The sequence below is a fragment of the Desmodus rotundus genome, chromosome 3 (assembly GCF_022682495.2).
Source record: "Desmodus rotundus isolate HL8 chromosome 3, HLdesRot8A.1, whole genome shotgun sequence".
In the NCBI taxonomy this organism is placed as follows: Eukaryota; Metazoa; Chordata; class Mammalia; order Chiroptera; family Phyllostomidae; genus Desmodus; species Desmodus rotundus.
The window spans coordinates 37,972,134-37,986,295 of record NC_071389.1 but is presented as its reverse complement, the minus strand read 5'-3'; the positions used below and the strand labels follow the sequence as shown (position 1 = coordinate 37,986,295).

General features: G+C 43.0%; 1 pseudogene; it reads left to right on the top strand.

The window, feature by feature from the left end:
- Window positions 1–2,368: 2,368 nt before the first annotated feature.
- Window positions 2,369–2,612, top strand: LOC112314487 (protein transport protein Sec61 subunit gamma pseudogene; annotated as a pseudogene).
- Window positions 2,613–14,162: the final 11,550 nt, after the last annotated feature.

The window sequence follows — 14,162 nt, the reverse complement described above, 5'->3', positions numbered from 1 at the left end:
GACAACAGGCGTGTTGACTTCTGAGAGGCAGACTTTCACCAAGTTCTTATTACTTCTGTTTCAATGCCCAGAAATCCACCTGTCTTTTCCTGAGTGTTCCTGCCCACATAGGTAGACCACATCATAAAAATTTGTATTTGAAATAAGAAACCTCACTACTTCAGTCTCTTTGACAGCCAAACTTTGGGCTTATGGAGAAATTACAAATGAATGTCTTTAAAATCCAGTGAAGGATTTTTATGATCCGTTACTTGAATGGCAGGTCTAGAATTTTCATTCACAGTTTATTTTTACTAATTGTAGAATATATCCAGGCAAACTTCTTAGAAAGGTATTTATTTTATTATGAAAAAAGAACATAAACCAGAACATTATTTAGACTGCTAATTATGAAATACATTTCTCAAGTAAAAAAAGATCTTGAATTTACAGAGGATCTGCATGTCAATTCCCTCCAGCGTCATCTGCTGGTGCCTGGCACTGCGGGGTGGGGGGCAGGGGGAGGAGATGTGGAAGCGGGTAACGCAGGCACTGTGCTGTCAAGGGCCCCGCAGTCTGTGGGGAGACAGCCTAGAACACAGCTAAAGATAATAACAGTGTCCTCAAAGCTATGTTAGTGTCCATGAAATAAAACCTAGAGATCCCAAAGGAAAAAGGTGACTGTCTCGTAGGGGAGAGGCAGACGACTTCACAGAGATGATATTTAAACTGCCTTATAAAGCTGAAAATGGTTTTGTCTCTGAAAGGAAGGACATAAAGGCATTATTTACTCCAAGAAGTCTTCCCTGACCTCCATAACTAAGTCAATTTCTTCTACTATTATGCTCATAAACAATATCCTCCCCCAACTGTGTCAGATGTATAACCTTTGACTTTTCCATTTCTTTGTAACATTTTGTAGTTAATATCTGTCAAGTTAATCTAGTTCCTGTTCGACTATATGCCTATGAGAATGGAGACTATGTTTTTCTTTCTTCTTTTTTTTCACTACCCAGAACATAGGTCATAGAAGGAGCTCAGTAGATGTTTGTTACATGAATGACCAAAATGAGTAAAGACAAAGAAGCAGGGGATAAGGGCATTTTAGGAGAATGAAGAGTTGTTCATTTAACATGGCTGGAGTAGGATGCAGAGTTGGGCATGAGACTAGAAAAAACTTAACAATAGAAAAAATTTATTAGCTGTTAGCTAGAGTAACCAGATAAAAGTGAGAGTCAACTAGCATTTCTAAATAGCTGGTTTAACTCTTCCTCCTCTCACCCCTCCTCCCCAGCTAATCTGTTGTTTTGCGTGTAGTGGTTAAAAGTCATTCTTTACCCTAAAGCCAGGTGAGCAGACCTCTGTGTTCTTTTTTTTTTAACTTCTTTTGATTCAAAGACATCTCATTCTGTATACTCACTCAAAGTGAAGAGGAACTTTCAGATAACAAAATTCTTTTCAACCTTCAAAGTGAAGTTCATGTACTGCCCCATGGAATCCTTGAACCTCAGAACCAGAAGGGATATGAGCTGAAGACACTGAGGCTCAGGTTGAGGAAGTGACTTGTTGGAGGTCACACAGCAAGGAAGGAGCAAAGCTGGGACTGGAATCCAGATGTGTCCGACTCTATCCCCTGTCATCCTTCTCTACTTTTCTGAAACCACTTGTCTTTCATTTGGCAAACTTCTGTACTTCCAGGCTTCCTGCCCCAGAAGAGTTTCCTGTTTCACCTCCAAAGCCATCAGCAGCCCTTAGGCCCCTGCCAAACATCTGGCACTTGACAGGGATGTTCCCTGCTTCCCCCTCTCTGCAGGGTGCTGAAGGGGGTGGGTCAGGAATTATGCCTTGATTCCGTCCAGCCAAGCAGAGTGTAAATAAACAGGAGCAGGAAAGCACATGTGTAGCTGGATAGTGGACCTTATGCACTTCTCTTTGTGCAGCTATCTGCAGGAGAGCCTGGCCGCTCATCTCCATAGGGGCCTCAGACCTTGCCTCTCTCCTTGATGGGGGGTCCTTGAGACTGCTGCTCTCTGTACCCTTGATTTCTACCCTTCATCAACCTTCTTTTAACTTTCTGAAGTGCTTATGTGTCCCATGACATGCCATGTTCTGTCATATGCCCCATTTTTATTCTTGCTATGTTCTTGGCTGGGAACTCTTTCTCCTGATCTGTGGACCTTTAAGAAAGCTCAGTTCAGGAGAAACTTCCTCTGTGAAGCATCCTTGATTCCTTCAAACTTAAGGGCTTCTTCACTTCTCATTCTGCATGTCCAATCACATTATACTCCTATTAGAGCATTTACTGTATTAGGTTGTACTTGTCCATCTTCCCCATCAAGACTATAATCGCTAGTTCTGGTGGGCCTCAGCAGGTCCACTCCTGTGCCACATGTCCCAAGCATCTGAGGTGTTGGCAAGCAACATTACGGATCAGGTAATGCAGTTTGTTGAACCAAGTCGGCAGTTTGTGAAGGATTCAATTCGGCTGGTTAAAAGATGCACCAAACCTGGTAGAAAAGAATTCCAGAAGATTGCCATGGCAATAGCAATAGGATTTGCTATAATGGGGTTCATTGGCTTTTTTTGTGAAATTGGTTCATATCCCTATTAATAACATGATTGTTGGTGGCTGAATACCTTTCTAGATGAGGGTTTTTCATCTTGGTTATTGGTGAACAAGTGAGGATTTGAGAAGTTCATTGAGTAAAATATTGCCTACACATTTTGTATTCTTCTTTCATTTTTTTCTTCCAAGATGTTTTTTATTTCTAAATTAAAATAACTTCAAAAAAGGATATGATATCTAACAATAACTACAATTTATTAAGCAGTGACAGTGTGTTAGGAAATATCACACATGTTGCCACAGTCAACCTTTGGGATTTGTGTTCTAATTTGGTTGCACTCAAAGCAAAGCCTGATACAGGGGATCCCAAGAATGAGGCCACAGAGAGAGGGAGACAGGGAAGGAGGAAATGGCAAAATAAGTTTGTTTTGAGGTCACCGCTGTAGGTTCTGATGGGGGTTCCGTTCGATCTCCGAGCAGAGTGGGAGGCTGTAGCATCGACACACCAGTTGCCATGCCTCATTAAGAGCTGTGTGGGAAGTGCTCCTGCATGCCTGGGCTGAGATTACCTACACAGGTAAAGCAGACTATGGCCACATTGGAGAAAGCACTGAGGCAGAATGCTGAAAGATAGGTGATACTTGCTTGAGGTGGGAAGTTGACAGTACAAGATGATACTGAGCTTGCATGGAAACATCCATTACAGTTGAAATCAGGAATGAGTCCACAGGAGGTGATGAAGATACCAGAGAAATTGGCTGTAGCCCCATTTTACAGGTGAGGGAACCAATGCCTCTTACTCCAAAATGTGGGCTCTTCAGAAGTATATTAAACTTTGAGTGCCCTGAGGGTGTGCATGTCTCTTTAGTTTCTGTAGCTTCAATACCTAACAAAGACCTGGCACCTTCGGGGACTTAGTAGATAATAGCTGAATAAATAAATGCATTGTCAGAGTTTTAATTTTGGGACTTGTAAGGCTGATTCTTATGTCAATCATTCATCTAATTTATGATAAGCAGCTCAAGGAGCTTACAACCAATCAGGGAAGGCAGACAGTAAGCAAATGGTTAAAAAAGCACCTGATGAGTGTTTTTAAAATAAAATTATCTGTTATGGGGCTCACTTACCTATTTTATGGGTTGGGAAGGCCTTTGGAGGAAATAAAGTTTAACCTAATACTCAAAGAATAAATATGTGATGGAGGAGGTGTGTAGGAGGAGAAAAAGCACATTGAGAGACCTGGAAACATAGAGGAAGGGTTAAGGATTTAAGAGAAGACAGTACAACTGTGTTATGGTGGGACTGAGGAGGGGCTGGGAGCAATAATCAAGGCTGGAGAAGTTGATGGGACCAGTTTTCAGGGAACTACTTTGTAAACAAAATTGGGGGAAAAAAATCCCCATTTTGGTCGTGATAAGAAAAAGGGATTGGAAGAAAGCAAGATTGGAAATGGGAAGACCAGTTAGGGAGCTGTTGCTGATTTTTAATAGAAAGGTGGTAGTAACTTAGTTTGGTGTCATGGGGATGGAGGGATTAGAGATGTGAATGGAGTCTAAAGATATGTATGAACTTGGTGATTGACTGGCAGAAGTGACAATAAGGTGACATCAGGGATGATTCCCAGGATTCTAGCTTGAGCAGCCAAGTAAGTTGTGGATGTTAGTGTTATTTCCTGACCTAAAGAGCATAGGAGGACAAGGTTGGGAAGTGGAAGCTGATAGGATATTTCTTAATCATGCTGAACTTGAGAAGCCTATGACTTACCCCTGGTAGGTCAATGGCCAGTACACAGGCCTGAGGGTCAAGGGTAAGACTAGGGTGAAGCAAGAATGGTGCACAAGGAACAACATTGAAGGAGGCACATATTTTCAGTGTTTTGCAAGTGCAGGGTCAGCACTTGAGAATGACTGTCTCCTTAAATTTTAGCCCCTAGGCACCTTGCTTGCCTCACCCTAGTCCTGGCCCTGTCTGAATCCCAGGAGAGAGGTTTGGCCTGGAGTTCCAAATTTGGATGATGTCAGCATATAGGTGATGGACTGGACATTTACCATTGTTTAGCTTCCCAGCATTGATTTCTACTTCCTAACAGCACTTGATTTCATCTTGGGAACAAAAGTCTTGGTTGTGCTCCCTCCAACAATAGAAGCCCAAGAAGGCCCTGGAGGAACCCACTCTGAATATCAGAGCTTGAATCTGAAGTCCATTGTAGTTGGTGTAAGTCCTGACCTAAGGGCTCTAGCTAAACAGGGGAGCCGTGCTCAAAGAATAAAATGAGTAACTGAGGCCATTTAACTTTGCCAGCTTATCTTTCTGTCTTCAGTGTCCCAATTCCCCTTTCCGATGCTGGTAGAAGGAAACATCACTCTTCTCTAGAGCGTGTTGTGTGAAGATCTGAGATCTCTATTGGATGCAACAGTTTTTGTTAGCATCAGGGGAACCCTGAAGCTATTTTGGGTTTGGAGTTAGGGTAGGTTGGGAAAGTAGGAACCAATTGTGGGAAAGGGACAGGTGGAGTCTGACAATAAGATACATAGCTCTGGTAGCAGAACAGAGATGATGAAAGAAACCAGATCCTTGGTGACGTTGTTAGAGGTGGCCAGATCTAGTCTCACCTGAAATGAATTGTGTTTATAAGTTATAGGCTGTGCTGCTATAACAGTTGCTCCAATTGACCAATTTCTTAACCAGGGGAAGAGCAGAAGAAGCCATGGAGAACAATGAACTTCCTTTTAGAGAAGTGACCTAAAAATTGTACTTATCTCCTTCATTTACATTCTACAGACTACTCATAGATGCAAGGGAAGCTGGGAAATATGGTCTCTAGTGTGCACATGGAATTGATGGTTATGACCTTTTGGTAACTTGGAGACAGTAAGTTCTGTTACTAAAGACAAGAATGGGAGAATAGATATTGGGAGTATTAATCAGTTTTGCCAAAGCAATAAGTTCTCCCCTCCACCCCCCGCCAAGCCAGGTGAAGTTGGGATTTCTGTTCTTTGCAATAAAAATGTGACTTATAAGAGATGGGATCTACCTCTGAGCCTTTGTTCTTCCCACCATTCTGCCTCTCTATGACCTTTAAGGGATGTTGCAGTGCTGTGCTTGTTTGAATGCAATTGAATTTAATTTCTTAAGGGAGGAAGAGGGATGGAAATAACCTGAGATTATACTTGCTCTGTGCCAGCTTCGGTTCTGGGTTATTTACATAATTATATCCTTTAATTCTTTCGTTTTCTTTATCTCCAGGTTGCAGTGAGAAAAATTAGTTGAGAGAGGTTTATACTGTCTTTTTTATTTGAAAGCTCCTGTTCTCTCCACCCCATCTCCACTGTGTCCTATGGTATGGAGGTGCGTGATAGTGTAAGAATTAACAGGGACAAGAAGAGTCAGGAAAGGTTCGCCGTGGGGAGGTCACGGGTGTGAGTGCAGGGGACAAGAGAGCTAGGTGTCATGTGTGTGCATGTGTGTGTGTGTGTTTGCTCATCTACAGAGATGGGCAGGCAGTCAGGAGGGAGGTATGTACTGAAAGAGCTTGTGAGAGATTAGCCCAAACAATTGTTGCTTTCCCCAAATCCTCTCCCTGTCACCCATACTCCTGATCCCTCCTTGACAAGGGGCTTGTTTGTTGACTGGGTGTTTATTTGAAAGGGGCATTCTGCAGACCCAGAGCCTTCCTTGCTCTGACAAACTTGGGAAGGCTGGTTGAAAACGGCTGCATCACCCAGGAGTCTGGAATTCAATGTAGAAAGTCACTTGAGGCCCATCCTGGCTGTGAGGTATGCCTGGGAGGCTGCTGCTTAGCAGAGGAAGTGGGAGTTGGAAGCACAGGGAAGCCAGTGGGGGTAGGAGAAGGGTGGGGAGGCATTTGTTAGCAAACTGGATTTCCAGGAAGGAAAGCCCACCCTCCATCACACAGGCTAAATTAAAGCTGCCTTAGGACTTCTCATTCCTGAGAAGGCTCTCTCAGAAGAATTCTATTGTCTGCCCTTCAGGAATGAGAGGAAACTTGTTCCTTAGGGGGCACAATAAGGACACAGCAGCCAAGGACACAAGGAGGAAGCAGGGAGTCCTTGAGTTCTCTAAGAACCCACTGTAGACTGCCTTTTGGCAAGGGTTCAGTGGCTGACCACTTGAACCTGGCGGAGCAGCCCTGGCCCTGGGAACAGTGGTGAAGTGGAAGAGTTGGCCTTGTGCTGACTCTGCCCAGCCCAGCGTCTTGGCAGATTCTTAGTGTTACACTGACACTATCACTGGAAGTATGCAGTCCCACTTCCACCACGCCCCAGTGACGGAACTGCTCACTGTTCCCAGATAAACATCACACACTTTCCTCATCCCAAGCTCACGCTAGCATCCTGCCTTTCCCACCTATGTCTGCTCATCCTTCAGGGCCTGATGAAATGTCATCTCTTTTGGGAAGCCTTCCTTGATTGCCCAGGCAACAATTTATACCTACTTTCTACTAGCCTGTATTAGTTTTACCTGTATATCTTCATACCTAGCATATTGTCTTAACATTTTTGTAGGCACCCAATAAATTATGTTGGTAAATGAATAGCCCTGACTTACTTTAATGCTGTTACTATGAATAAAGCATAAACATTAAATCATTAAATAAGATTGTACCTATATATGTTCATGGACAAAATTCACAAGCTCTTTAGTTGAACATTGTGTTTTAATTTTTCCGTTCAGGGTGTGTGGTGACTGCACCTATCCAAACCTGCATTCAAGTGACTTGTGACATGCTAGATGGGTGACATGTCACTTATTTCTGATTGTGTCCTCTTCAGGAAGTCATCTTTCCTTCTGCTTTCCATCTCAGCTTTTGCCGAGCCTCCTTCTAGCTGGAAAAATGCTATGGTTCTAGGCCTGAAACATTAAAAACGTGACCTGCTAGAAACATTTTCATTTTAAAAGGGTCACAACTGGAACCAAGAAGTCTTAGTGTAGGACTTCACTGGAAGATGAAATAGGGTTCCAAAGACAAAGATTCACAGAACTTTCTAGAGAGTGACAAAATATGAGGATTGTCATTCAACTTTGTATGACTATACCTACCCCTTATTCAAACTTAATGAAAAGAAAGGAAGAAAGAAAGTCATGTGAAAAACTTAAATGCATATTGCCAAATCAAAGACAGAAATGTGAAAAAGCTATATACACCTAATGATTCCAACCATATGACATTCCGGAAAAGGTAAAACTGGAGACAGTAAAGAGATCAGTGGTTGGCAGGGTAGAGAGGTTTGGGGGAGGAACAAGTAGAACATAGAGGATTTTTAGGGCAATAAAACTATTCTGTATCATATAGTAATGACCAATACATAATATGCATTTGTCTAAACCCACAGAATGCGCAACACAAAGAGTAAGTGAATCCTAATATAAACCATGGGCTTTAGTTAGTGATAATGTCAGTATTGGAACATCAGTTGTAACAATAGCACCATACTAATGCAAGGTGTTAGTAATGGAGGGAATTTTGTGTGGAGGGGAGGGGTATATGGAAACTCACTGTACATTCTGCTTAATTTTTCTATAAAGCTGCTCAAAAAAGTAAGCCTATAAAATTTTTAAAAAACCCCAAAACCCTTGACCACAGATCTCCTTAAATCATCATTAACATTTATATAGCACTTGCCACACCCGTTACTGTTCCACATACTTTGTATGGATTAACTCTGTTTTAAAATTCTCACATCGAGCTTGGGAGCTAAGTGCTATTATTATTCTCATTTTGCAGATGAGGAAAGTGAGGCACAGTGAGATCAGGGAAACTTGCCCAGGTTAACACAGCTAGTAATTGACAGAGCCCACTTTGACCCCAGGCTGTCTGGTTCCAGAGGTCGAACCATGCTCTACTACACGTTTCTCTTCTATACTCTGCCGTGGACTGGATGTCTGTATTCTATTCTATTCAGGTGTCTCTCCTTCAGGGGGCCTTTCAGACTTGTCACAGCTTGAGGTAGGTGACCCTCTTCTGTGTTCTCATAACACCCTGGCCGCAACCTCAACTCTGCAGACACACTACGTTCAGCACGTGTCTGTTGAGTGTATATTAACTAATGGCCAAAGAAGAGTTTAGCACATGTTTGTTGGATCTCTGACTCCTGTCTCTGAGCTCTGCTGTCACTTTTCACATATCCTCAAAGCTTTATACGAGCCATTCTCCTTTCTGGGACGCAGTTTAACCTAATCCTGGAGATGAGAACTCATTCGGAGAGACAAAGATTTCACTTATTTGCTACACTCTCCTGAAGCTCATTCCCTTGTCAGTGAAGGAGAAAAGGAGTGGGGCAATTCAGCATCCCACTCAGTAGACTGCTTTCACCTGCCCACTTCACAGTGATTCTTCTATTTGCAGTAATCAGACTCTGGAGATGTGAGTGGATGTGGTCTGAATTCCCCTCCCTGATAAGTGGCTCCTGGAACTCTGTGCTTAGGCCTTACTGAAGACTGTAGGTTATAAAGCTTGGAGCCAAAGATGGTCTGAAAACTGTGTTTAGCCTAAAAATCTGGAAATCAGTGTAACGATCAGCTCTCCCCTCCCCTGGATCTGAGTCAGCTGTGGCTCACCTCTTTCACTTCCTAGTCTCTACAGCCCAGGTACAGGTCACTCTTTTCGTGTCCCTAGTCTCCTGTTTCCTCTGCCCTAAGCCAACTCAGCCTTTTGTCCACTTCTGGCTAAAATACCAATTTTTTCAAAGATACTCTTCAACTCTCTGCTATATGTCCTCATTAAGTTTTGAACTTTATTTAGCATAATACCCATTATACTTAATTCTAATAAAGAAGTGGTTTTACTTTCTAATTAGTTGTAAACTGCATGAGGGGAGAGAATGGCTCTATCTCATTTCCCATTGTATCCCTTACTACAGTGTTGAGAATAGATAAAAGTGCTCATTAAGTACTGGTTGAATAAATGAATAAACTTGAACACACCAGTATTAAATGGGTATGCAGAGAGATGGGCTTTAGACACAAGGCAATGGGTTAGAAAGCACCATCAGGAAGGCAGCTAACTATCCAGTAGATTAGTTATATTCTGTGCCCCATTACTGTGTGTTGAATAAATGAAAGAACACTGATTTGACTGTGCCTGGAGGTTGGGTTCCTGCTCCCCACCCCAACCACAAAGAAAAATTAAATAAGTCGTCAGTGGAGCAAAGCATCTTTTCCCCCAAGAATCGGAATGGCCTGGGCTAATACATTTTGGGGGAGCTTTGGATTATAGATTAAAAAAAGAGTTTCTCCCCTCCAAACCACTTCCTTGAGGATGCACTGAATCACAGTGAATGGCCGATTGAGCTGCCAACAGGCCCCTCAGAAAGTGAGTGGTCACAGACTCATATTACGTAGGATTAATATTAGGCATCTCTGTCTCAGCCCAGTGAAAGGCCTCAAGTGTCCTTGGAATTTCAGCGACCTTTCCCCATCAATGATGACATTGTTCTCCTAGCTCCGTGGCTTAATTCATAGGAAATGCAGCACACTCCTCATCACTGCTGCCCACCACATCTGCGATGGGGGTCCTAGGGCTGGGAGCACTGAGCCCCAGGCACTGCAATGTTACATTTCCCTTGCACAAAACCTCCCGGGCTTCGGGGCCTCCTGATTGTTGTTTTCTGAATCTCTCTGCAATCTTTTCAATGGCCTTAGCTGAGAATTTGGAGGCAATGGCATGGGTTCTAGGAGCCTAGCAGGTCTTAAACCTGTCATCAGCGGAGCGCCTCTGATTCAACAGGGCGAAGCTGCTGATCAGAAAACCACCTCAAACTGAGACAACAGTGTAGGATCTGAAGCCCAAACATGCCACTTTCATTTAGGCAAGGCACAATGGAACTAATGAGTTGTTGACATCTTTGCTTCTAAATCCTCTTTACCACCCTAAGAATTTGCTGTTTTACTGCCTTCATTTTACAGAGAAGGGGAGTGTGTTTCAGGGCACACAGCAAACTGAATAGATTGTGGAAATTCAAATGTACACCTGCCTGACTTCAAACATCAGTTGGGTGGTGGTGGTGGTATCTACTGAATACCCACTGTGTTTCACAGTGTATTCGGGTTTTAGATTCTTTTCCTTTTATTTATTATTGTACCCTTGTGATGTAGAAATTGAAGCGAAGGCAGAGTTTTCTAATTCTGTTCTTTCGCCATATAACAAACTTAGGCAACTTCTCCAGTGGTCGGGCAGCTTGTGTAGAGAGGATGAGGGACTAGGTAAAGCAGAAGGCGGGGCCTGTAGGTTGGTGAGAGGATGGACGAGGTTGGGCAGGAAGGGAGGCGAAGCTGGTCTGTGAAAGTAGGGGTGGATCTTATTTAAGGTGAACCTCTAATGCCTGGAGTATGAATGGCACTCAGAACATGTCTTCTACATATGTATGTGAATGTTAGCAAGGGATTCATGGATGGGCAAGTCAAATTTATGGACAGCCCAGTGGGGCCTTAGAGCAGCAATTGTGGAAGTGAACTGGTAGGAGTTGGGGATCCTAGGGGGAAATAGTGGACTTTAAGAGTCTCAGGGAGGGAGCCATTTGGAGTGATGGCAAAGGCCACTCTGGGGCTACTGCTGAGTGGTTGCAGAGCCTATGGAAATGGCCATTGAAGAGCAAGAGGCCCATGTGGCCAGAGCCCGGGGTGACTCCTTTCACTCAGCTATTGGTTTTCCACACAATTCTGGGTGGTCGTGATGCAGAGGCATTGAATATGAATGCAAGTCTCCAATAACTTCAAAGAGTTGAGTGTTAGGTTTCTCCAAAGCTCTACTGCCAAGGGGAGGAAAGTGTAAACATCTCTTTGTCAAGGTCCACTTTGCCCTTTGTGACATGTGTGTCCCCTGCAGTGTGTAACCAGGAGGCCCAGATACAGGCTGTGGTGCCTCCCCCTGGGGCTTTCTATGAATCTGGTTGCGAGAACGTGAAGACCGGAGCTGATCTACGAATACGTGTTCTTTTTCATCCAGGCACTGCCTTTACCTAATCAGCCCCGGCTTCCTGCAGCAGAGGTCTGGGCTGTAATAGAGCTGTTCTTATTTTATTTTTTATTAAGTTCATGAACTTTAGAGGAAGGAACTTGGAAAAAAAGGTCTCATTACCTCAGGAATGAAGGCTCATACTTCTTTTAATGCCAGACATTGGTGTGGCCTTGCTTGTTATAGCAACAAATAATCCAGGTGGAAAATTGCAGCAGAGTGGCAAAGAACAAACAGGATGGCCTCTTGCGGTGAAGTAGGTGGGGTGGGGGGTAAAGGTCAGTGAAGGGTCAACCTGAAACGGAAAGATCCTGAGTCAAGACTTGCAGACTTCCACTATGGCTAGTCATTCATACTGATGGACTCTGTGAGGACAGAACCTACTGTAGACCCTCCAGAAGTCAGGGTAATGGGGCCAGCACGGGCTCTGAATTCAGATCGATTTGGTTTCAGGTTCTAACTTAGCTACTTACTGTAAGCTGCATGACCTACAAGTTTCCCAAATCTTCCGAGTTTTGGTTTCTAAATCTGTACAATGTAGAAAATATCTACCTTGCAGGATTGTTGAGGGGATTAGATAAGACCCTGTAGGGAAAGTGCCAGGCAGTGGGCCAATAAAGACAAATGTGGTGCAAGGTTGCTGACTTCACAAGTCACATTGTCTAATGAAATTGCAGTGGTTCATGCAACTTAATTGTTAACTGACCTGGAGGCCTAATGCTCTGCTGGAGTCCCCCTCCGCTGCAGAGACTTGTGGGAGGAGTGCTGAACTTCAGGGCCCAAGGTAACTCAGTGTTTGCTAGACTTCTCTGATGAATCTCCCGGGATACTAGTTATATGTCATGAGTTCTTGGCTTATCTCAGACCCACTGAATAAGAAACTCTAGGGAACCTGGGAAGCTGTGCTTTTAAGAGACCGTATTTATCATCCAAGAATTTTTGGAAGCACCATCAATCTTAATTGTACCACTGATCAATTGGTGATAAAAAGCTGGTTTGTTCTTTTGAAGTGTAAAATAAAAATTTACTACAAAGATGATCTCTAAGATCCAGACTTATTAAAAAACATCCTTTAATTGACTGATATTTGGGGGAAGAGTGTATCATTATGCTTTTAGGAGACAGATGCTTTTTCCTTCCTCCCTGCCTTTGCTGTTCCCTCTGCTTAAAATTCTCTTCCCTGCTTCTTCTTCAAGAGTCAGTTCAAATATTCAATTCTCTTCCTCTGAAGACCTTCCATGACTCCCCCAGCTCAATCAGGTGCTTCTTCCGCTATGTTCCCTTTCTGCCTTGCTGGTATGTCCATCATAAGATGAATTGCATCAAATTACACATTTGTTTTTATGTTTATTCCACACTGGTTTTTTGCACAAGGGTTAAGAGGGTGGGTTCTGGAATTGAAGTGCCTAGATTTGAATTTCTCCCTGGGGGTTCAGAGCAAACAAAACAGGAGATCACATTGAATGGGGTGTTGGAGGACAAACAAAAGTTCTCCAGGTGGAAAAGGGAGATTTCCAGTGAATAGCAGATGCAAACATGTGAAGGTTGTAGAAAAACACACCTTTCCCACCTCGAACCATTTCTAATGAGAAAATCATTTTTGCGATGATATCTTTTGATGTCTTGAAAACTTTTCCAATAGAACACATTTGGTGCCTTTTCATTAGCCTTTATTTATAAAGGCCAGAAAAGAGGCTGTTATAATTCTGAAAATAATGTTTTAAATTGTTAAACTGAAAAGAGTGTGGATTAGTCCTCAGATACCCCATGTGCTGTATTGATTTTGCAAAGCATGATACGACTTTGTGTTTGAAAGACCTCGGCTTCAGAACAATGTGGCATTACTTGGACAAATTAAGTTTGTGAATGCTCACGACCCATCAGTCCCACTCTTGTTTTGTGGCAAATTCTATAGATTTGTTCACCCAACTTTCTTTTGCCTCACTGTATAACCTGGTTTCCTGCACACTAGGTGATAGGGAGGTAAAAATATATATTTTTCTGATGCCTCACTGCTCAGGATCCATGAATGACTTAGTGCCCTCCAAGTAAATGCATGCGTGTGATATTTGTAAGGTAGGAGTGATTGTTGTGAGGCAGAGATCTGTTTTCTGCTGTGGCTCTTATTTTTGCTGGTATGCATGCTCATGAACACTTTCGAATTGCTGCTATTTATTTTGCAGGAGGTGTAGCCATTGTCCTAATGTTTGAGTATTGAAAAGCTGGGCAATGGACATCTTCTTCTCAAGCGTTGGTTTCATAGTGGTGGTGCTGGTTTCTGGGTCCTCTAGCCCCTGATGGAGGGAGAGGCCATTGCTCCCAGGTGGGCCACTTCTGCTGTGTGTTTCTGGGAGTTATTCTTGGAAGCTCAGCCTAGATCCTACTTGCTTCCAGCCATTTAAAGGTAACAAATTCCATTAGATACCTTTTTTTTGTCTCAACTAATTCAAGCGGATTCTGGATGACTAAAACTTATCCAAGAGATTTCTCATAAAGGGAATGAGAATAAGGATGTTTATCACAATATTATATGTAGCAGCTGGGAGTAAAACATCACCTGTTTATCATCATGGGGGCATGGATTTAGAAAATGAGGTGGATATACACTCAGGAATAGTATGCATAAGTTAGAAGGAAGGAAAT